A 25,213-nucleotide genomic window follows, 5' to 3' on the forward strand; every position below is an offset into this window, starting at 1 on the left:
CTTTATGTCGATTGAATTGGGTCGTAACAGAAAGGGTTCTGAGGCTTACCCAGAAGCAATCCCTCTTTCCGATTTTCTTTGAAATTGCCCTTCTCAAAGTGGTTTCCCTATGAACGTTGGGGTTGCCTGATGCTTCCCTTTTTCACTACCGCAGTTTCCCGTTAAGCACATTTTTGTCTACCTCCCTCAGGCGTCCTACACTTCATCCTATGCCATCGTCCCAGGCTTCATTTTGTCTGCGTTTCACGCCGCTATTTTCGTTACTATGCTAGCGACCTTCGTAGGATAACTTGGCCACGTATAACACTGGCCTGCTTGGGCAACGTTTCTGGGGCACAGCCGAGAGCTTTTCCTTTCGCCCCACTACATAGCTTAAGCAAAAAAGGGAAAGAGTTGGAGTGCATCTTATATAGACCCGATCATATCAACTCGTCTCCTGTACGATGGCCATGTGATTATTGTGTGGTCGATAACAAAGTACACTCAGTTTTATAGGGCGTTAGAATGCGCGAAAATTTATGACATCTAAAAAGGGGAGACAACGCTTGAGAAAAAAGGAAATAGCAGTCGGTACGCGAGATCTAAGAGAACAATTGAATGCGAATTCATTTGACATGCATGAGAATAATCTTAATTTTTTGGTAGACATCTTTATGTAGTAGGAGCGTTTGGTGTTATCCTTTAGATAGGATTCGATACATGTTTCATTCGGAGATGTTTCATTCTCGAATCAAACCTAGTCTTCTTTCATATTATATATATATATATATATATATATATAGCAATCAGATGCAACTGCTTAAATAAACCATAGTATAAAGAGAACCTAAACTCAAAGGTCGACTGTCTCATTTCAAACTTGCCGCTGTTCCCTCTCCCTGTTCTTTATAACTCTCGAACCGTTCATACTCCAGCTCCGTACACTAGCACTCGACAGAGGCAAACATGTACAGAACGAAAAAGCGTGCTGTGCTCACACTGAGTACCGTTCGTTCGTTGGTCGTCGTTGTTTTCGTTAGGCTTACCCGCAATTTTTACTATTTAATGTATAAATTACCTTTTACAATAATTACAGTCGTACAGCGGCTGTGTGTAAATCATTATTATTACAAACGCATGCACTGATATGCCAATGTTGATGCCATTAAAGCTCATGAAACGGTTGTTGCTATGGGTCATGGCGCCGCAGCCGCCTTCGGCACAGCCACTCACTTAGTCTCGTTGCTGCTTCTGCTGCTGTATTGCGCTAGATCAGACTGCTAAGGCTGATGATGGTGATGAAAACGATGCAGGTCAGGGTCGTCTGCTGCAGCAGACGCCGGAGCAGTCAGTAATGCTGCTATTAGCGCCGGCAGGGCAACAAGATAACGGCTCCCAATACAAAGCTGCACCGACCCAACGAATTTAACATTGTTGCAAGTCCGCTTCATCGATTCGCGCTAGGCGTGCGGCTGCAACGGACCTAAGAGGTGCAAAGAAAGAAAGAGAGAGCTGCCAGCACAAATGGCGAGAATAACAATAAAATCAGTGAGAATAGCAACAATGACAGGGGGGAGGGGCGGAGGTATTATCGGATGGAGGTTCGAGACGAAAGAGGGCGGAGGAGGACATCAGACATCGCAACGCTCATAGTCCTGTCCGCAAACCCGGGGCGTTGACGGTAATTACACTCTTCTAGCGGCAATGCTCTCGGATATATAAAATGTATAATTATTATAACTACTCATTCTTAAACCTCCAGAAACGTTGTATCAAAATGAGGCTAGAAACAACCGTGAGATAATAACGACAGCAGAGAAGCAACCCTGTCCTTGCTGTTGTTGAAGGACTCTGAAGTTGCCATGTTTAATACACTGGGAAAGCAAGTGGATGTAGACAATGATTATCATAGCTAACATGTACCACATTTGAGGGCAAAGCATCATGGCAGAGCACCGAATACTAAAAATTTAAATTGATCAACTGGCTTTTTGCTGATTTCAAGACTGTTGAAGCATCTCGATAATTTTAGCAGACACTGTCTTTATAATAAATATCCTCTCTCTCTTTGCTGATGCGACACATTGGTTCTGCTTGTCAATAATAATAATAACAACGGTCTACAAACTGAACGCTGATCTATACGCTGAAATTGTCCTACCCTGTCCTATATCAACGCTATCATCACGTCGACCGACGTTTTATACACAGGTTCCACTACCTTCATACAAGCCGACCTACTATATATATGCATATGTCATATATATCTAGATATATGGCTTTTGCCCGAACAAACCCCACTAACGTCCATCCCCCAATACCCTGCTCGTGTTATAAACACTACATGTTCCTAGATGGTACACACAGCGTCTTGATCCATCTATCTGTTCGCTGCCATGCCACTAAATCGAACGACTACAGACCCAACGCGGTAGAACTTTTGCTTTTGATTGCGCATGCGCAGGTATCACCATTGGTAACAATAGTTGCCGAAGTGGCAACGCCGGCTGAGAAATACGAAAGAAAAAGTAAAAGCGTCAATATATAATTTCGTCGTGGAAAAACTCTGTTGAAAGTAAGCGATTGTTGGCAACCGCTCAGTGGGCGGCGTAACAGGGAAAAAGTTTTTAGATGTCTCCGGGAATGTCTAGCTGGTAGCCCTATTTCCCTTTACGTCCCATTGTAGCCCGCCGGCTATCAAATAAGTGCGCAAAGTGCTGTCTGGAGTATAGACGTGTGCGTGGCAAGATAAATCCTGTAGTGCCTGGTACGTATGTACAATCAGGTCACTGAAAACAATGGCGACTATCGTCTAGTTGCTAAGTTACAAATAAAGTAAGTATTATTCGTTTTCGGTATCAAAATAGAACTTTTTAATCTGTCAGATTTTGTTCATATTTGCTTTACGGAAAATTTTATGGCAAGCAAACCCAAATTTTTCAATCATTGGGTTTGATTCTTCCACCTGTCTCTTTAATAGCCACGTCAACAAAGAGTTCTAGCACTTTTCTCGCGGTGTAATAGACCTTGTATCTACACAGACATCCTTATAGCAATACTGAGTCGATAGCAGCCATATATATATATATACATGTATATACATGTAAATAGCGCTATCAGCTGGACGTTGCCGGAGATATCTAAAAACTTTTTTTAAACGGATGTTAGTCACCATCTAGCATTACTGTTTTTTTCCCAAAATAGGCGTTTGACGAGCCTCTCGACTAATCTATTCCAAAGCTTGTTTCTCGTTTCCGGTCGGATATCTTGCTAGACGGAATAGCAACTGATATACGTACGTTCTTATACAGTTTTTCCCTACTTTAGTCATGCCATTCGCCGGATGGACATGACCCGTCACAGTTTCTATTGCCACAATCTTTGCTGAGTGTTAGACATCATAGGGACAATACCATCGTCCTATTTCACCCACGACGCGTCCTTCTGTACAAGAAATACCGTCGACTCCAGTTTAGAGCTGATTTTTTCGGGTACCTTAGTCTATTTGCGAACCGCGTCAAAAATGCCATCAGCTAGTCGTATTCGGCAGTGAAGGATATTAGCGCAAGCCAATTCTTATTGCCATCGTCGCTGGCTTTGTATTGCTAGATGAATAGACTCAAAGTAAAGGAATAGACGTTTACTTCCAGAAGACGATCTGGATGGTATATGCTGGTCTGTGTGGCCGCGTTTTCGAGTGACGAAACTTCTAGAAGCGACTTTTGTCACGACATCATGGGCCTTCACAGCGACAATCAGCGGAGACGGAGTCTATTTATTGGACGTGCGTTTGTCTTTCGGTTGATGCCGCTGATTTACCAGGAGCAGGCACACAAATACCCACGTATAAGTAGCCATGCACGGCCGTACAATTACGTCGTGGAACTGTTCTTGTTTGTGTGAGAGCCGGCCCGATTTGCCATGTCACTAGAGAAATGTCGCCTTGATGAGGAAGCTGTGCACTGTAAATATTTACAATTACTACTAAAATTTTAGTTGTTAAAATAGTGAAAACAGCTGGAAACCGACAGGTTCAGCAAGGACGGTCAAATCAGCTCCTATAAATGAACACATGGATTTCTGAAACGCATTAGTTCTTTCTATCGCTATATGTACCATAGAGCCAATGATGCAAAACGTTCTCTTTCTTCGATTTGGCGATTTCATCCATTAACTAGGTAAATATATGATAACTGAAAGGCACAGATACTCAGCTGATTGAGTGTTTGTTATTTACCATTAAAATAGACTTGCTTCACAAAATTTCGTTTCCTATTGATACCGTAGCACTGTTTCCTCTACTAGATGTCCTAGCATGCATTGTCGTTCTATGATTATGCGCTCATATATAACACATGGTACTTCGGCGGTTTCTTCAACTCCGTTCGTTTGTGAACACTTTACGACGACATCTTGAAATCAGGTAGAGGTAATTATCTAAGCAGATTAAGCTAAACACTAAACTTGCGGTTTGATAAGTCTCCATCTGCCGACAGTAGAACTTGTCAGTTTAACGTAGCGGGCTCTTGCGAACAGGCGACATCTCGGAAACGCCCCTTGTCCTATGTTATAATGATTTAGTATTTATTTTCACTCTAAAGCTTATATATCCCAATATGAAACATGTGAGATCATCATTCGTTTTAACGCGTGGGCATCTTGAAGATCTAACAGATTGTCGCTAGCTGGGTCAGACACAGTGGCATAACACTGCAGTTCGTTCGATAATGTGCTATATTATCGATACGGCACGATAAATGCAATATTTACAGATACAGATTAAATTATAGCAATTTCCTGTTCTGCAAATACATATTTTAGAAATTTAGTAAGTATTTGGCAATCTGCGTTTGACCTGACCTTCCGATCATTACAAGTCATTGCTTTAGTTTCGAAGAATTCTGAGTCGATATCAGTCATTTTGTCCTGGAGTGATGCGATCAGCCTTTTTGGGTATTCTTAGGTTTTGAACTGCTTCTACTGTTTCCTGGGTTTACAACAAAAGGTAGCTAGGCGGCAACTAGGCAAAGCAGTTCTTCGTTGTAAACTGGACTCATCACTCGTTTGAGCAAGGCAGACTTGGCCTTCTTCAACGACAACAAATTTCCCCGATAAGAATTTAGATCGTAAAACGCCGCCGGCGCTGCCTTTATCTAAAAGTAGCTCCGGCACTCACTTAGCCCTAACCTTTGTCGATGTTGCTCTAACCGGCGCCTTATGTACCCAGTCCTCGATATGCGCCCCGAACACTTCTACGGTTGGCGTTAATTCGACATACGATTTAGGCACTTTCAAATTTGGCTACCGAGTGAAAGCGTATTTGATTCGCTCAGTCGTTCTCCCCCTCAGGAGGTCGTTGTTTCTGTTTTTCCGTGCTATTTTTTAAAGACATAGTTAAGCAGGGTGGGCGTTAAGTAGGAGTTGTCAGACGTAGAAGCGACTGCCGCCGTATAAAAAAAAAAAGACAACTTATCTTTTTGTTACTACCTTATTTATTAATTACTCTATTATATTACGCTATCTAGTGCAATGTTATTCTGTACCACACTACATGTTATATTTCTGTGTTGGCATTGTTGTTTGTCCTTGCTTTTCACCATCAACATATTAAGCAGATACAAAAGTATCTGTACTATGTTTTTTTTTCGTGACAATTCTACATCGCTGCTGATTTTCGTGCCATTGTTGTATCTGTCACTACACAGCAGCCGTAATAGCTAGTAGTTTTCGGGTTCGGTATCCCGCCTGACTCAATATGCGCTGCTGAACGCCATTTATTCTATCGTTTCTTTCTCATCCATTCTCTGTACGTCGTTCACAAGTTACGTGCCGCCCGCTCTTGCGACTGCGACCGCTGTCGCCACCGTTTGAAGCAATTATTCCCCCTCTCCCCACCGCCATCTTCCCACCACGTCGGTGCACGATAGGACAGGAAGGCTGTATCGGTTCGATTAACCGAATTGGTTACAAGCCAAATTGTCGGCTACGACGCTGATGCCTGCCAGGAGCCGCTGCGCATCGGGCAACTTTGTTCGGGCGAACAGGCAAACCGCAGGACGGACCTCCGTCGCTTCTCGAATCGCTTTCATACCGAAATGTTGGCAGTGATGGTAATGGGTGAGATGGGCGCGACTACGACACCGCTATAGAAGCCGATAACGCATTGTAGAAACATGTAGATGAAACAGCAGGATGATAGGCGAGAGGATGAGTGAGTCTACGTTTTAATTTCGTAACGGCACGGATACTCTGGGGCACAAACTCACCGAATATCTGCCGGCTGGCGAAGTAACTGTACTATGTGTTATGGATACCTGTACTGGCCCGCAATGATGTTTCCGTAGACCAGTGTGGGACCCTTGGTGGGACCTGTTGTGTATTTACTGTTGCCGGACTAAGTGGAACCGCTAAACGGTCGCGTTGAAGAGGTTTTATAATCGATGAAGCTTGGCACCGAAGCATAGCGAAAGGGGGCTAGCGGGCTGTAGATTGGAGGGGCACCAGAACGAAGACAAACTGTTAGCGTATTTAGCGATCTGCGTGACGAATATGTGCGAGATATAGCCAAAAAAAAAAATGTAATTCTGCCTAAAGTGTTGGCTATAATGGCAGATACCTCGTATTTAAGAGAATGTGGCACATTATATGATAGTATATAGAGCGATTTGAGCGCCAACACTAGACGGAGCAGTTGGCTGTGAGTAATCATGTGGCACTGTCAAATAAGTAACCATAAAACATTATTGACAATTTTCTAGATCTGGATTAAATAAGCGTAGTAATCCAGGCGAGGGTGTTTACCACGGCCATGAATCGTTGGCATAACGATTTTTTTAATTCTGCTGCTATCGTCTCCTGCTAATTCATCTTCCTCTCAATGCGCTTCTATGAATCGCACTTATTTCTAGTTCATAATTAATGGTTCGAATCGAAACCAAAAAAAAAACTTTCTCCGAATTCGGAGCACTTGTACAGTGCGATACCTACCACTAGAAGCCAAGCCCCGATGGCGCCAACGCTACGGGGGCGTAAAATTTTTCAAAAAATCACTTCAGTAAGACGGACGCGCACGCGCAAAGCCAAAATGAAGCAAAATAACAAATCGATATTTTCTAGCTATATTGTCTGTTACTCTATTCTTTGCCTGCCTCCATAGTTGCTTTATTATTGCGTACCTTTGACAAAAAATACGTACTTCGGTATTAGTTCCAACGTGATCGAACGGTTTCACTACCAAATAGAACTTACATTTGCGCGTCGCTTATATGAACGCACTTTACATAGCCAAAAATGCGCGTCGTATAGGTCTTCTTGCCTGGCCACAGCTTGATGTAATGTCCGGTAGAAGAAAACAGGCACCTTGGTCCTATTCTTCACAAAGACATCAATAGGGGGAGACACAATCACTAGTAAATTGCTATGCGTGTCCTTCGTTTGTTCTGAATGGCAACAAATAATGGTCAGTTTATATTTATCCGGTGAGAGCTAAAGCAGGCAGCATTGGGTAGACGATATTCAATATATATAACTACGTACTGAGGTAAATACGACACGAGCAGATACGGACGTTGAGGGTAATGTGAAGGTACCGACTAACGGCTAAGGTACGGTTTCTGCTATTCAGACTCATAGGCCTTGCGTAAGCTGTTTCGTGTAGCAGCGCAGTCGACTTGTGAAATGGGGCCGAAATAGCCAAGAATACTGTTCATATAAGCTAACATTTCAATTTGCCCATTAAATTTTTGATTCTACAATGTATGCCCTGTTCTACAAATGATACGTGAATTCGCTGCATTAATAGTGTACAGATATGAGATGTAAATATTAACAAAATACTTTACATTAGGAACGATGTATATGAGGCGGTATAAACCAATTCCGAACATGAAGCTGAAAAAAAAAGTGCTGAATTATAACAAATTATAGGGAATTATTATTTCTTATTCTCTTGGAAACTATATAAATTTAACTATATACATCACTATGCTTATTTACGAAGGACCACCTTCCTAAATGTATATGGATACACTGTCAAACTTAGGGCTCTATAACCTCAAAATTAGAGGTGACTCACTGACGAATGAGGTAAGTTGTATAGAAATGGTGTCCTTTGTACCGCCGGACTGCCTGCTAGTTTCGTGCCTATATATCTCATAAATTCTAAGCATATATATGCGCACGAAATTGTTTAATTAAACAAAAAAAAACTGTGCTTCTTTTTTCGTTTCGAAGCACTCGTCGTAGTCACCTTCTGCATTGTCCAAAGCCTTTGAGACAGTGCATAGACCCCTGTTGTTCCGGGCGAGGTATATATTTATAAGGAACTACATTACAACAGGTTTTTAAGAAATTCCATTTAATAATTACCGTAGTACCGATCCTATCCATATTTCCAATATGATCGGTCTTGGCAATAAGTCTGATTTCGATTTAGACGATATAGATGTGAGAGATTACCTGCAAGTGAGAAACATTATATGATAAGATACTAGTTAATATGTAATGTCTTACACTATTTAGATACAACACTTAACTTCATAGGAAATTTTTAACTTGAAGTAAGGTGACTGCTCGACGAAACACAATCAATTCAATCAAGAAAAATCATATACAAATTTACCCGTATTAATGCATCTCTCCAAAAAAAAAAAATATATATATATATATATATATATATATATATATATATATATATATATTTTTTTTTAATTCTTTCATTTTTTTATTTCATATCATATCATATCATAGAAATTTTTCAAACTCGGATCGGTTTAGCATCCTTATCTCCTAGACAAGACTCATTATAAGCTGTTCAACGAACCTCAAACACCCACAATAACAACAGATTTCAGACGGCCATTTGTCTACAAGGTTCCGCCATAATGCGATAATTACTCTAACATTTCACATTGGACATTGAGCAACCGAAGCTACACGGATTCGTTTCTGTCCTGTCATACGTTGAAGCTTTCCATTCATTAGGTGTAATTGGCTGGCCACGATCAAAAGAAGCTGATGGGATCGGCTATAAGGCGTCTTTCAATTCAATTGATAGTATATATATAATGCTCAAAGGCATTCAGAATCTCCTTACAGATTTTTCTAATTAAAACATCAGCTTCTAACTGCCAGCATATCAACCATTAATTTTCGTCATGATTTTACGTTCACCTCTGTTTTATAGCCTCATTCTATCGTCTGCTACGGACCAGGTAGCGGCGTATCGTAAATTAGCAACATTACACAAAGACCAGCCGCGTCACATTTATGTCGTGAAAAGACGATGATAGATCACATATACTCTGCCGAAAAAAAAAACACCAATCTAACAATAATGGCAGCAAGATGAATCTGCAATTGTAACGTAATGATCACTATCCAGGGATCCGGAGTTCCCCAAGTCTTCTATTCCCAGATGTTCCCACGTCGTCCTTAGTTCGTCTTCCAACTTGTCTTTGTCGCTTCCGCTTTTCAAGCAGAATGACAACGACAGGCCAGCTAGCGAACAGCGGGCCAAGAGCTAAAGCTGTGCAATTGTTTCACTAACGCCTTTCGCCAACTGTAAGAAGGCTTGTCGCCGAAAAAAGCCCACACAACCACCAATAGCCCTGAAGATGGCAAATAATAATCATGGTTTATTAACCCGCACCGTCTGCTATTCTTTAGCAGCGGTAGCAATGCACATGTTCCGTTTCGAACGAGTGACGTACGTAAGCTAGAGTTACAGCAGAAGGCATTACAAAATGCTCCTGAAGGGGCGCTCACTCAGTAGCTAGCAGACGAAGAGGGACAAAATAATAATGGCTGATAATGACCAGCCGGTGTTTATTATGATATTACTTCGAGTTTACTTCGTCAGGTTGTTTCTTTTCGACTACCTTGCGAACAACGTCTGTATCAGCAGCTAGAACAATGAAACTGAGTGTCATCCATACACCTGGAGGCCCTGGAAGAGATTGGACGGTATAATGCCATTCCGTCCCGCCGCCCACAGTGGTAACCGACGCATCTGTCTGACTGATCCGTCGACGGTGCTGCAACAGCTCTTAGTGATTTAGAACTGCTGCCACCGGGGCTAAAATAAGCAAGAGCTATTGGCCCGACTGCCACGTTGACTATAATGCATATGTACTACTTCACTATAAATTCTCCATGCCCAGTCCTCACTCTCTGTTATCTAGCTGCATTATCTAGAGCAGTTGTTACCATAGCGTTAAGCAGTATTGTGGCATAGCTTCCCGTGGGCAAATCCCGTTAGGAGCCAAAGCCTGACGTAACGCTTGTTGTTGTGTTGAAAGTGAAATAAAGCCGCAGTCAAAATAGTCATCCCAAGAGCGGATGCCACCGTCCGAACGAACGTCCATAGGATTGGACATGCCTCTTGATGGCGGTGAGGCTGAAAAACAGATCAGCTTGGAGACGACGATGATCCGCCCGAGCGCCCTGCGACGCATAGTCTGCCTCAGCCTATTACGTTACGCAGCAGCAGAGGTAACAGAAGCCGCAGCCATTTTGTAACGAATGGCGGTCGTAAGTGATTTGGCAGAGTTTTCGTGCGTCTTCCTTATGTAGGTCTTAAGCCCTTTGTTTTTGCTCTGCTGTGTTTAATGGCAAGCTGTAAGTAAGACAATAATGACAATGATCATCATATTTGTGATGATTATAGTCGTTCTGTCTAGTCCTTGCCTGCTAAAAAAGTTGAGCTAAAATACCCATATAGATACCTGCGCTAAGGAAGCTCTACTATTGCAAGATAAATTTCGATAGGTTTTGCCGTCGGTCGTTGTTTTTTTTCTCGGTTAGGCTTATGGCTACGCGGCTCCTGAATGAGCATAAATTATACAGCATTTATCTGACAACATCATTTAGAGAAAAATTAACTATGGATAAAATCACGGCCGGTAGAAACGAAAAGACAGACAAAAGGGCGGATAGCAGCACAGGGCACAGTAAACCAATGACAACGAGAACAGAGTTTCCTGCACGACGTAAGTCATGCAGTTGTGGTAGTTACAAACCAGTGAACCAGTACGTGTTAAATAATCGCAGTCTTTGACGGCGTCTTTCATCATAGCTTGTCCATGATAGCGAACGGCCATTGTCTCGTATAAAGCGATGAGCATCAGTGAGGTCTGCCGGCCTTCTGAGGTCAACTACTTCATCTGCCAGTTGCCAGCGAACATAGTGGTTATCCCCTAAACATCGGAAAAGCACTTTTTGACGCGCAAATAATGATGCAATAAAAAGCTCAATATTAAAAAATTACCAGCATCAGGCCGCAGTCGTCCAGCGATTTTCCAGGTTAACCCATACGTCGTAGGTTTTAGGTATGATGGACGTATAAAGTGAAGCAATAATAGTAATAATACGCTTAGTTCCTATACGTATAGGATTTCCTCTTGAAGAGAGCCGCGTTCGTACGATTTGCTTAAAACGAGTGAATCAGAATTTTTTTTTCGTGGCTTTTTCACGAATTATAATTAATTTTCTATAACTTTATTCTATTATACAATGCAGTGTATAGTTGTGCCCTGGGGTGCTACTGCTTTCCCTATAACCTATCGACAAACATTACAACAGAACATTAGCAGTCATCCGTTCAACGGTAATATTCGACGGGTGCTATTGTGTCCGTAGCTGGTCCTGCTGTAGCCGCCGATGCCACGCACGATTAAGCAATTCAGTTGGCTTTTAGTCAGAACTCTGTCAGCGAACCTTACCATCTCGCAGTAACGCACGCACATATGTATGATGGTAGGTATCGAAGTTCGGTCTTTCGTTTGTCTCCTTTAGGCAGATAAGGCTAGTACGCTTCACTTTACTTTCGCTTTCTGCGACGATAACAACGGCAGTAACAAAAATGACAACCAAGTACGGCCCACAGCCAAATGAACCAGACGAATCAGCCGTCGCGAGTCCGGCCACGCTAGCTACCATCCAGCTGCCCAACAGATAGCCAGACTACCCCGTGTACTGTTTCCCAGCTGCTGTAGCAGCGCCTGCAGCAGCGAACAGCGAACGCAAATAATGGTGAATTGTCTTGTCGCCCCATTATTGCTGATAGGGGCAAAGCACTAGTAGAACTATAAATGCACCATCAACATACTATTATCATCACAAGTCTGCTGCTGCCGCCGTTGCTCGAGTTAGACCTAAACAACTATAGCAGCACGGCAAGGGGCAAGCAATAGCATACATCCGATATATGCATGGAGGAGCTAGGTGTGTCGCTGTGTGTGCGCGTGGCTGGCTGACTGTTAGAAGGGCAGACGCCGAGGGCAGCAGACGACATCGTCGTCTCACGCAACGTGGCAGAAAGACCGCAGGCTTTCGTCCGAAAACTTCTGCAGAGGAAACAATATTGCTGGTGCATTATTAGAAATGATTGATAGTGATTAACCTGGATAAAGAAGGTGGGAGGCCGAACTGAGGAGGAACAAGCCCACTGTATTTCGTTTTCGCATCTCGTCATTTGCTAAACAGGGCTGACGCATACGGGAACGATTCGTTCTATACGTCACATGTCTTAGTCATCATCAAAACTTTGTGGCCAGGGTACCGGGGTGTCTATGTTAACAGGTGTGAAATAGATTGTCACGGTTTCAGGGACAGACTGTGGAACTGCTGGAAGGATGGTACAAGGTTTTGTACTCGCTGATTTATCAATTATTAGAAAAAAAAAAATCCCCTATTGGAGAAGACCTACGGGAAGGTGTTTTGTGCATGTTTCATGGGTATATCGTTGGTGTTTATAGCTGCAGGAATAACGTAAAAGATACGATGCTGAGTTTGCCGGAAGATAATGCATGATTATATATATATATATATATATATATATATAAATTACTGTTCAAGTCCATTAATTTTAACGCTAAACATGGCGGATAATTTGAAGCAGAGCTTCTATTACTCGATCTGTTATGGCGTTGTACTGTACTTATCGTTGTATTATTTAGTATGTATAGATAGCGTTAAGAAGCCTAAGAAGTTGTCGCCTTTTAAATACCTAGGAAAGACATCGTGGGATTGGAAAATCAGCTTCTCAGCCAATCTGGCATCTGACGTTCGAAAAACCCGGGCATTATGATCGTAATTTGTATTACTTTTAATTAGGACACCACGCAAATTATACGGTCTACACATATCAAATTATGTTTACCGAGAATCTTCTCATTATATGAGAGAGATTTCACTTGACATATATTTTATAATAAAGAAAGAAAATTCATTAAAACAGCAGCTGCATCTCATAGTACTTCAGTAGCACCCCAACAGCAACACCAATAACAATCATCATCGTAATAACGCTAATAACGGCTTTTCACTAGCGACACTATTCCCCAGAGGCACACAAGTGGTACAAAAAAAGTGGGTGTGGGCAAAGATACTGATTGCAGAGGCGCTAGAAACTTCGACGAAGGCCGTAGCATTCAATTTGGCCCGATTCAGATTATCGCATAACACACACACACAGACAAACCGATAGATGCAAAACAAACAAGCAGATGCACACCGGAATACATCTTCCCGATCTAATTGACTCAGTGCCCTGCTGACGGCATCGCTATCTTTGACACGAATTGACTTTTGCGGGGGCACTGGCACAAATGAACGCGGGGGCGCGTGACGCCTGCTGGGTCGGCGTAGCGCTGTTGCAAATTGCGTTGTGACTCGAATGCGTTCTTTAGCAGCATCCCATCTATTGGCAGCGTTACTGAACAGTTGTCACTTTACACGATCGTGACAAGCATCCACACTAGTCCTACTGAAATACATCTACATGCTGTAGATTTATCCATATCTTCTAGGCCTGTGGCGGATCGGTAGCACGTAATAGGCCTCCGGACATAATGGCATAACACAGATAGCGCACAATCAGTTCCGAACTTGGATTGGTTTATTATTATCTGATAGTTTCTATTCTATGCATTAGAGTAATCAACCGGTTTCTGTCGAGTGTTGAAACCCTGTATAGATCCAATTCTCATTGCTTGTGCTAGTATTGTATAAAAACATATATCCAACGAAACATCTACAGTCTAGTCAGCCGTTATAGGGATACGTGGGATTGAGATACTTTATGCTATATGATGCTAGGAACACATCGCCGACAATCGTCGCTGACCTAAACATACATTCGACCACTGTCATAATGTCAGCCACGATCAAAGCAATGGGACATATGAAATAAGTGTCTGTCTTGTGCTTAGCAAAGAGGGGAACTCTAAAGAAAAAAAAAAAAAAAAGCTATAGCGTGCAGTACATATAACGAACACGAACCGTTAGTTTTACCGTAATCGGATTTTTTGCCGACCGATTGACAGACTCATTGCAGTCACATCCTGGTGTTGCAGCATCGAAAAGATTTTAACTGCCCTTTACCCAAAACGACAGATGCGTTGTATATATGCCTGCGTGAAAAAGCTACAATTATTCAGCAATATATATACTGTGTTGAATTACGACATCGAGGGCCATTATAATGACACGACCGACGTTACCTGGCCAGTTATACTGATAGTTCGACACTCACGTATCCTTTTAATACTGATCCACACACAGCTATCCTGAATGTCACGCCAGAAAAGTTACAGTGGCACAAATAGGACCACCAAATGCTCATTTACCTAAAATCCCGTAGAGCAATCGTGACCAAGACGTTAGAAGACGGCTGTGTGCTGAACCGGTTATAGTTAAAATGATAATCCTAGTTTTTCTGATTTGTTCCTAGGTCTGAGTCACGTATCTAGGTGCGGATAGCCGCCGTTGCGTGCCCGTGCAACGTCGCCACTGTTCCGATTTCGTTGGCCAGATTGCTTGCACTTACTTCAAAATAACGTACGATTCTGGGTAGATGAGACAGTGTAGCAATGTCTCATTTTTGGAGTTTCGCTCTATGTTCGCTTTCTCCCGATAGACGCTATCGTATAGCAGATGCATCAGCGAAGGATATCGCCATCAGAGCTTGCTTTCCTTGCAATACCCGGCTGCTGGGACTGACTCGTACAGGTCAGGTAGGTACTACGAATGAACTCGTCCCTTGGCTATAAACATTTCCTCTACTAAACTAAGTGTTTCAAGGCTAGCAATTATTGTTAGGAAATCGTTTCACCACCCTTGCTAGTCTAAGGTAGAAAAATAACAGTACATGTTGTTCCTTTTTTATTTCAAAAATGGTCTAGCATATCACTGTAGTTTGACAGTAATCATACTATGCAATTATCCGGACGTTTTGTTTAGCATTTCCGTGCTTTTTCTGTTTCTTATAGCGCACACATGATGTTATCGGAGCTCGTTCGTATGCCAGTCAATAGCGTACAACCCTTTTTCAAACAGTTCCTCGATTTTGACGTTTGGACAGCTGGATCTTAGCGTATTCGTACAGCTTAATTCTCGTAGGTGACCCTCAATGGATACAGTCTTGTGTTTGCTTCTTGGTTGAACCATTTTTTTTGCCGCATCGTTGCTAGACCGGCTCGATTGCGCATGGCGATGATATACAACGATCGTTACTATTTACTACTACTACTGAATCATTTTGACTTTGGTAGCTTGGATCTGTTAGTTCGTTGTTGATTCAATTGTTTGCGTTATTTTCTCTCTGTACATTTTCCCTTACCGAACTATTTTCGCGTTAGGTCAAATTAGGGCAGGACCATTTGCCTGAACTGTGACAAATCAGTTCAAGACATTAGTCCTTGAACATTGTCAGACCCGTCGTTAAGCGCCCCGTGCTATCTATATGGCCGTCGATTGTGGCACGAACAGAAGGCAGAAACTCGCACTACTATTTCGATTAAATTCAAAGGGAATTTACACCTGTTTTTACTGTTTATTTTAAATTTTTGAGCGATTTTGGCATCCGGCTGTAACAGATATCTCGCAACAGAATCACAAAGTGACCAGCTACGCTTGATGCGACCTTTTGTCAAACGATGACACGGCGCCGGATCACGCAAACTTGGGTTTGAGAAGTTTCGTGTTATGCTTTCAACTCCGTCGTCACATCAGGTACGGTGCGTGCGTGATGAACCCGTTCGTTTTTGTTCGGAGCTATTATGTCTAGAGATTAGATGTTTCGTAACAGCTTAATCCCGAACAGCCGTCATCGAATGGCCAGCAAGATGGAAGGAGGTCGTACGACACAATTCGAGGTCAGTATCTATCCATTGCTTATGAGGAAAGGCGAACATACATATAAGATAGCGAAGCCTCGATATTTCATGGCGATCGAGGCCTGTCCACATATGTAGAGCTAGGCAACAAAAGGCACTGATTTAAAGATAATTTGCGACCCGTCGTAACTTTGCTATTATATGAAAACAATAGGCTCATTGTCTTCAGCCGGACGACAAAGTAACAGTGTTAGTTGATAACAGTAACTATACTCGCATAGGGCGACTTGTTAGTCTGGATCGATTTTTGTATTCTCTCTGTTTTTACAGTTTTTTTTTTTTTAATACAATTCAAACGTATGCCAATCGGCCAGAATAAACACAAACAAGGAATCGATTCGATATTAGGCATAAGAGCAGGTTCTCCTGACTGGCTCCCAACAGACGACTGGGTTTGCAATGACGATTTGCATTTCCGCGTGAGCGCTCACTGCCACCACCGCCGCTGTCTCCGCGCCAAAAGCCCTTTTCGCTTGTTGAACTTCCATGTCAGACACGTTTATAACTTTGCATTAGGGCTAAGCTAGTGCTTCCGTTGTTGCTTGCTTTACTGCAGCAGGAATCGTATGATTCAAGTGATAGATTCGGAGCATAGGTCGGATAATCGGCGAACCACGGCAAGCAGCGAAAGGGCAAAGGAAACGAGGATGGTATCTGCGCGATGAGTCTGAGGATATGAGCGGCGGGGGACTGTTCCGGCTGGGAGAGACCTATTCGGACACGTTAGGACATGAAGAATTACCAGCCCATCTTGGGGATTGCATCGAGTTGTTATTGTTGTTGTAGCAATAGAAGTCTATGTGACCATCACTTTCATTTGGCAGCTAGTTGCGCTATATGAGCGTCTTGAACGTCTAATAGAGCGATGAAAGGCGAATGTATCATAATGGTTGATACTGATACTGGCCGATAGCGGGGGCGGCGATATGGAAGTAATAAGTCACCGACGCCCACTTTAATCTAATATAGAAATACCTACGTGCATAAATTAATACGACTACGTCTGCGAGGACAGCATTAGAGCGATCCGAATGTACGATATGCTGCCCTTAGCAGGCGGCGCGTCCGATTCTGAAGAGTTGTGGCACATATATTAATGAAATTTATGAAGGAACTCGCCCCATCTGCTCGTGCGTTCACAATTTATAACAGAAATAAAGTACCTACCATATTGAGAAATAGGTACGATGTCGCTCGAATCGAATTATGCCCAAAGCCTTTCTTTGATATAGTTTATATCATTCGGCCGACATATGTGAAATGGTACGTTGCCGCAGCTGTAGACGGGCCTATTTGTAGTAAATGAGTAAAAATAAGGCAAGTTGTGGTTTACCGAAAATGTTCTGGGCACGATGCTGTTGACTGCTTATTTTGACATTATGTTCTAATAAATTAATTAATGTTGTAAAATCGAGTGTTCAATTGGAATTGTGCCTTGCTATAGAAAAAAAGATCATAAACAAGCAAATTGGACGATTCAAGGCTTCTTTGCCTAACTATGACTAACATATATACGGGGAAAGATGTAGCATCATTAGGATTCAGGATTAGCCGGTCCCATGCCTCGACCCTCTGTAGTAAGGAAAGCCAAACAGCTCTTTACTGATCTGTCGACTGCACTTATTATTAATAAGTAATAATAATAATTATGTGTTTGACTATATAATAGAAAACTGGTCAACAATGGAGGGTTGAGTAAACGCTGTACCAGCGATGTGTATACTTATAAACTATAAGGTATATCGTATCAGGTCGAAACGCCTTGACCTGTTCGGCGTTCCCAGGTAGCGGATTTGGACTTTAGTGATGTAAACTGCTATTAGAGCCAATAAAGACACAGGATATAAGAAATGTACTTTGGCATCGCCAACACAAAACCAGCATCTCAGATAGACAGTCGCTGATGTCTGTTTGATGCAGCGGGTCAATGCGTATAATGAACAAACCAAGGGCATACAATGTCGTCTGTATGAGACTATGAAGATCTGTCTCACTCCATACAATGTCACATGTAGAACATTCGGTACGCACAGGTCTTTCTGTCGATTAACTGAATCGGTTTACCCTATGATCCTTGCCCACCACGTGGTTGAATAATTAGCTTTGCCATAATTGTCTGTAACTGGGAACTGGGAATGCTCCGATGGCATAAAAATGCACTATATGAAGAACGAAAGATCGAAAAATGTGTTGGAACTGTTGGTGGAAGGTACAAAGTGTCTTCCTGATACCGAATGCTACAGAGATAGGACGGCAAACATTAAACCAATATACGGTTGGCTATCGAAATATAATGACAATAATAATTTGTGTGTACCTATGACCAACCATCTCAATGAAGAGCGCTTGTAACTACTTAGGTTCAGCACAGTCGTGGACCGCTATTCGAAAGGACTGCTTACTCCTGCCTCATCTGCCGGTCGGCCCCTCCCGTTTGGCAAAAAAGTTCGTGTATGGACCCGAGAGGGTGGTGACGAAAGGGCGGGGTTTTTTTTTCTCTTGGGTCCAAATACTGCTCCTACTATAATAGTGGATAGGTTTTTTTTTCTAACGACATCGAATGTCGTCAGCCATATCAGACTAAAAATCCGACCTAACCTGAATATTTTAACTATATAGATCCACACAATCCGCATATCATTTCTAAATTAGTCATCTTTTTGATAGATGCAGCGACGGTTTTATTGGTCGTTTATGGATTACGACCTCGTTTTGCCATTCTTCTAATTCCTAGGTTCGTTCTCGCTCTCTCTCTCTCTCTCTCTCTCTCTCTCTCTCTCTCTCTCTCTTACATAAAGTATTTTACTGTCCTTTCTATAAAATACGTTCTCTTATTTTCGTTCTCCAGTTTCCGCCTAGCGCCATAGTCGCCACCTGACGCCTGCGTTTTTTTTTGTCTCTTGCCTCGTAGGGTCATTGCTTTATGCGATTGTACAGACAAACAAGCCAGTAGGCCGATATGGCGGCACATTATAGTTGCCTCTTAACAGCTGCACTTAGAGTCTTTTGCGCCCGGCGTAATCACAATCATGCAGCCGTTGGTATCAGCCTCTTCGGTGGTTCCTTTATGATCCGCATAATGATAATAATATTAATCAAAGTTATCTTTTCAAGTATCTCGTCGCTTGGACGACATATTTATACCACGACAGGCTCTACGAGGGAGGCCCAGTATAGGCTGACACAAGTGAAGACGATAACGCGCATATATATCTATACCTGTAACCGCGCTGGTAAGAGGAGCCGGAATTCCGACAACATCCATCGTCTATTACGATACACGTAGTATGTTCTTTGGCATAACAACGAGAAGACGCAAAGACAGCATAAACGGCGTCGGGAAAACGCCAAGACGTGTTCAGCCGACGGAAATGACGACAGCGAGTCCCACCACGACTTCGAATCGTAAGCTGCGTACGCAGACAAAGGATACATCGCCATCCTTCTGCACCAGCGGCAATTACCTTCATCGTGAACATCAACCGGGTATAAGGCGGTATAAGATCAAAGTCTCCGCTTGGCCTGATTAAAACAAAGTGAAACGAAGCCCTAACCCGGTCCGCCCCCGCAACCAGCAGTGATTTCCTCCGTCGCAAAAAGGGGGTGATAGAAAGTAAAGCAGAGGGTTTTTGACAAAGAGGTCGTTGTGGGGCGGCAGTAGCACAGAATCGAAAAGGAACGCCAGTAACATTAAGAACAAGCACTAAACCTGCGACGGTTGAGGCGAATATTATGAGGCCTGGATGCAATTTATTCCTTTGGTTAAGATTCTTTATGCCATCAAATAATACAATTCTCAAAGTTGGGGTAGTCACGTGACGGTAATAGGGTGACAAAGAGCGGAGAGTCTCGGCATGTATAATATCTCGGTCGGCGTGATAATAACAAAACTCTTCCAATTTATAGCTTTAAGCCGACGCTTTTTTAAATAACATTCCAGTCATTTATCAATGGCATATTATTTAAAAAACACGGCATATTAGTGTAGGCATACTCTTCCTTTTATCGATAATTTACTAATACAAAAATAATAATGTCAATATGATAGATACAGACAATTCAAAAACTGGTATAAGAATTCCCCATAAGCATAACTCTATTAATAGAACCCTGTCGTGTTCACACGTACAGTCAATTATAGATTGTCAATTGATATTTGTCTAGATTATTCGTCCACAGTGACACGTATTGAAACAAACAAGATCTTAATAATCTTAACAACAATTTAGCCACCGGGAGAGAACACACTGACTGTACTAACTGAAGCTAGCAGACTAAACTCACTGACATTATATGTATTTCTTCTACGTAACGGACCACTCATCAAAACTACGTGGTTGTTGTCAAGTTCGCCGCTATAATTAGTTATTTGTGATGCATTCTGTGTCCTATTAATTTACGCAAACTCATTAGGGCCGGCTCGTTTACTGTGACGGCGATCATTGCGAGTCAGCCAAGTCAGCCAGCACCGCTTTAGACCCAAGAAGAACACGACGTTCACAATGGCTGCTAGGTGGCGTTAGAGGTATCTTCGATATGCGTGAACCAGCGGATACGTTTATCACCGCTGCAACTGCCGGTGCCCCGTACTGTTGATTGTAGCGGCGACATTCAGTTGTCGTTTACCACTCACGATAAATCTGAAACGCTGCTATAGGACAGTGTCGTCGATGTGGCTCTAAGGTAAACAAGCGACAGAAACAGGGAACATGATGGCTGCCATTATTCAGTTCACTCGTCGCAATATCGATTTAGGTTTTGGCCTAGGTGAATCTGCAGACCCGACATTGAGCAAGTCACTTGACCTGCTTGTAGACGCACAGTTAACACTGTTGCTGTCGATGTTGATGTCAACCAGGGAGCAAACGTGCGGGCATCTATCTGATCAGCTGGGTAGCGTTCTTAGACCCATGTGGGTGTTTGCATATCGGCTCAAAAGTGGTACTCAATGATGTTTCTTTAACTGTTCAACTTCGCTGACGTAATCAACATTGTCGCCTACGATACCAATATCGTCAACAATAACATTGTTGTTGCTGCTAGTCGTAACTGGCTTCGCTTCTGCCCAAACAAATGAACGTCGCCGTCTGCTTCCCTAACCAGGTGGACCTGCAGCGATGTTATCGGCTAACAATAGGTCTCGTTCAAGGCGATGCTGTTCCGAGCACTTATGCTATTATTTGGTATGGTTGCTTCTGGCGATCTCATGTAAGTAGTTGCCCCTCTGGTGTCCCACTGATCTAATGGGATTTCGTTTGCTCAACTACAAAAGCCATTATTATAGACATCTGGATAATAGCATTGTGCTATACCAATGGATGCAGAACTGTTGTTTGCTTAGAGCAGTATATTGTTGTTACGTTGTTAGTTCTGTCGTGACGACGACGATCTGGAATAAAGCCTCAAGAAGGGCAACAGATAAGATGCTCAACAAGCGATCGAGCCGTTGCTGATGGAAAAGATTTTCTTGGAGCGTCGGTTTCCTAGTAACAATTTTCTCATAGAAAAAGATAAGGGAAGCTGATTTTTTTTTTTTTGAAAAAGAGAGAAAATGGCACCGTCCACTGAATAGATGAAAACACCATGTGTTATCGAGAACTTGGTTCGCGCCTGATTCAGGGACAGTTTGACTATAGCCATCGGACTGCGTAACGTGTTGCCACAAGTACATTCCACGAAGTAAAATAGGTAGTATTTTTCTTCTGTGGCTTATTTCGGTTCGATTTAGCAGCGACGTAATTGCAGTAGTGATCCTTCTCACTTTCTCAGCTCCACTAAAATTTGTAATGTTAAATCACAGAACTTGTTTCTGCCTTCATTTACTGATGGCCTCGTGCGCGTCCGTAAGAACATCGCTCATAGACGAATTGACCATGATCCAGTAACCATTCCATCTACATGGAAGTAATTTCGGCACATTCGGACAACTATAGATTACCAAAGATGCGTTTCTTTTTGAAGAACTCAATCTAAATTTATCAATAATAAACTTTATCGGATAGATTTGTCCAGTAGTTTACGCTCACCGACACAAATATATGGGCTGGCTACAAAGAGAAGCCGTCTGCCTATTTCCTTTTGAGGGGTAACTATGGTAATGCAGTTAAGACTCGATGACAGGGAAATAACCAGCTCGACATTTCTAGTTAGTTGTAACAGTCACTTACGACAAACGAGTGGTTCGACCATTCATTCAACAGACGACATAAGTCTCAAACAGGCAGGCCTAAACACCAGATAATTATCCATCAGCTAATCCTGCCTATGCGTTGTCGACATCAAACGGAGCAAAGAAAAAGGAACAAGGGACAAGGAACAAGGACCAGACCCTGATATTTAGGCTAGCAGATATGAGCAGGCACAAAGTCGTTAGATGTGACACCGGAGCCATGAAATGCATAGATAGTAGACTTGCAATCTGGTGACCCGCAAGCCTCAAATTTGCGAGTCTGTTACAACGAAATAATACGTTCAATGAAATAACAATGTGGAAGGACTATCAGTTAACTGCGCATTAGCCATTGCGGCCTGTGGCAACGAATGCGCTTGGCCTAATTCGAATGGTTTTGGCCTGACTGCTCAGCCCTCCAAGACCTCTACTCCGTGTAGCAAGAAGCGACTCGACTAGGCAGCTGAGCAACCTTGGACGGGTCAGAACGCGACCATCCATATACCAATCTAGGTAACAGAGACGCTGTAACGTTATGGTCCTAGCACGGCCTCAGCTTCTGAATTAGGGTAGGGTTCGCGCACACCACAAGAGACTGTAAATGGTCTAATCATGTAGGAGGATGTCCGCGTAAGCGATATGACCGATTATTCATGTGCTTATTATATATTGCATGTATATAGAGAACAGAAAATATTGCGTATCCAGATAGCGAAATAATCAGGTTAATTATAGGTACTTCTGTTGAATGGGCAACTACCAACCTAATCAATAATCTGAAACAAATGACCTCCTTCTTTATTATTAATTTAAAGTAATTTGTAGACTTTTAAAATACATTTTTCCGGCTATTATCATCAGCATCATTTAGTAATAGTTGTTAGAACACTCGGAAAAAACAAATATTTAGTACGTTTTCGTGATATACGTCAATTTTTCTTCGTAAAGTTGGCAATTTATCGAACTCATTCTGACGCGCGTTTTCGACATAAATTTAGAACACCTCAGAGCAATACCGCCAAGAGCTGTTAGGCGAGGTTTTTATACCCCCAATGGTATATGGAAAGATAATCGAACGTTTAATCACCCCAAGTAACAACAACGACCGTCGCCAAATGACCATGGCCAGTAGGAGTCGTTAAAAGGAGATGAGTTATACTTTTCAGCAAACGCCTTCATAGCCCGTTACAACTGACTACGAGCAAGTCGCTGCGTTCCTTCCCTGGCCACCTCGGCTATCGAAGTTACTCGATTCGTTACACATGTCAATGTATAAGGCTCTTCCTAAATTACAGCTTATTAAGTCTTGCCGTACGCAGAGCATGCATCATGCTTCTGTTCCGCCATTTAATTTGCTCGCCGCGAGTGACTTTCGGACCGAATAGAACCAAAAATAAGGGTGGAGTTAACCCATACGCAATAAAAATCGTTGCTTTTACATCGTACCTACGTTGCTTTACATTTCCGAGTTTCAGATACGTAAAGCCATAGATAAGCAGTCAGTCCCTCAGATATTTGCTCTCTGTTAAAAAAGAAATAATATAAGTTCTTCGACATATAGCAGCCGATACTGGGCATATTCGATAGAGCGATGTTTAGATTTTGGACACTGGAATAAGCAAAACTGGATCAGATCAATGGGAACCTTCCTTTGATATCTTGGAGATTAGATATTCCATGCTAGTCTAAGAGGCTTTCCCTCTAGAAAAACGCGTGACAGCGGAATGTAGGAAGGCCTATCTTTTACAGATCATAACCGACAGCTGACCATTACTAATCTGCAGAAAAACGCAACTTGATAGGTTACCAATGTATTAGAGACCGGGCTGTAAGTTAAGCTCGGCGTTGAAATCACCGCTGTTTCTGTCGTGCTTAATCACAATGCTAGAGATAATAGTGATGTTGTTACAATGGGGCTAATATATTATAACATGAGCATGCCAGATATAATAACTGGCAATAGGCAAAGAGTATTTCAGTTTTAGGGGGCATGATTTTCGGGTAATTAACGGCGTAATTGATAATAAGAAATGGGCTTCCATTTGTGTCAATGCCCACGCTGGCCACTCTCTCTACAATAGGAACCGTATTCGATTGCCCAACGAGTCGTTCTTCAGTAGACCATCCCCTATTTCCCTTTTCATTGCAATATTAACGAGTATACATCGATACATAACTATATTAGCACGAATAATCAATATGAGCTAACTGTGCTCCGTCTAACTAATCGACAGGCAGTTCCTCACTCAACTTCATTAACTTCTTCCTCTTTCTGTTCTCATTTTTTTCTCAGTATTAGTTATTATTACGACTTCTAGTAATACTATGGGTGACTGCATTGTTAAATATGTATATTTACCTTGAGCATAAACTGATTTGAAGGATTTAGCGCAACTATGAGTACAGTTGTTAGGGGACTACAAAGTTGTTTTAATCATGAGATGGGGCGACCTGTATGTCGGATTAAAAATTCCCCATAGAATAATTAATTATTCTTAAGAGAGTCGATAAGTTAAGAAGAAATTCTGAATTGAGAACCGAGGTCTCTTCGCGGACTTGACATGATTACATTTTATACAAAAAAAATCGTCAAATGTGGACGATGCTTACGGCTAAGGTGGAAATATGGTTTAAAATCACGTAAAGTATATAAGATATTACATGGAAATGTTATTCTTTAAATATTAACTCCTACACCAGTTTAATTGCCACAGCAGCTCCGGAAAAGGTGTTTGGTTCTGATCAGTTCCCATTTTCTAGCTTCTTTTTTTCATCGCCAGCAAACCTTTTCGCCTTATGGAAAAAAGGACAATGGATACAAGAGCAGAGGTTTACAAGGTACCTTGTTTTTGTCGTCTTAAATCGTTGTCAATACTTGAACGCTGCTGCC

At 42.3% G+C, this 25,213-nt stretch overlaps 1 protein-coding gene and 1 long non-coding RNA gene across 5 annotated transcripts in view; one reads left to right on the plus strand and one right to left on the minus strand.

Moving 5' to 3' along the window:
* LOC111250115 (protein zyg-11 homolog B) overlaps positions 1–25,213 on the minus strand; it is a 159,086-nt gene that overhangs the window by 101,574 nt on the left and 32,299 nt on the right. The gene's annotated exons all lie outside the window — the stretch shown is intronic.
* LOC111250118 (uncharacterized) lies at positions 2,444–17,550 on the plus strand. 4 transcript variants are annotated; one of them, XR_002673192.2, is made up of 5 exons: positions 2,444–2,814; positions 14,711–14,993; positions 15,249–15,374; positions 15,855–16,133; positions 16,539–17,550. It is a non-coding gene; the product is annotated as an uncharacterized LOC111250118 (long non-coding RNA). The 4 variants fall into 4 exon arrangements; XR_002673194.2 differs by having other exon boundaries at positions 16,711–17,550; XR_002673193.2 differs by having other exon boundaries at positions 16,714–17,550.

The sequence above is a fragment of the Varroa destructor genome, unplaced genomic scaffold, assembly GCF_002443255.2.
Source record: "Varroa destructor unplaced genomic scaffold, Vdes_3.0 BEIS01000004.1, whole genome shotgun sequence".
NCBI classification, from domain to species: domain Eukaryota; kingdom Metazoa; phylum Arthropoda; class Arachnida; order Mesostigmata; family Varroidae; genus Varroa; species Varroa destructor.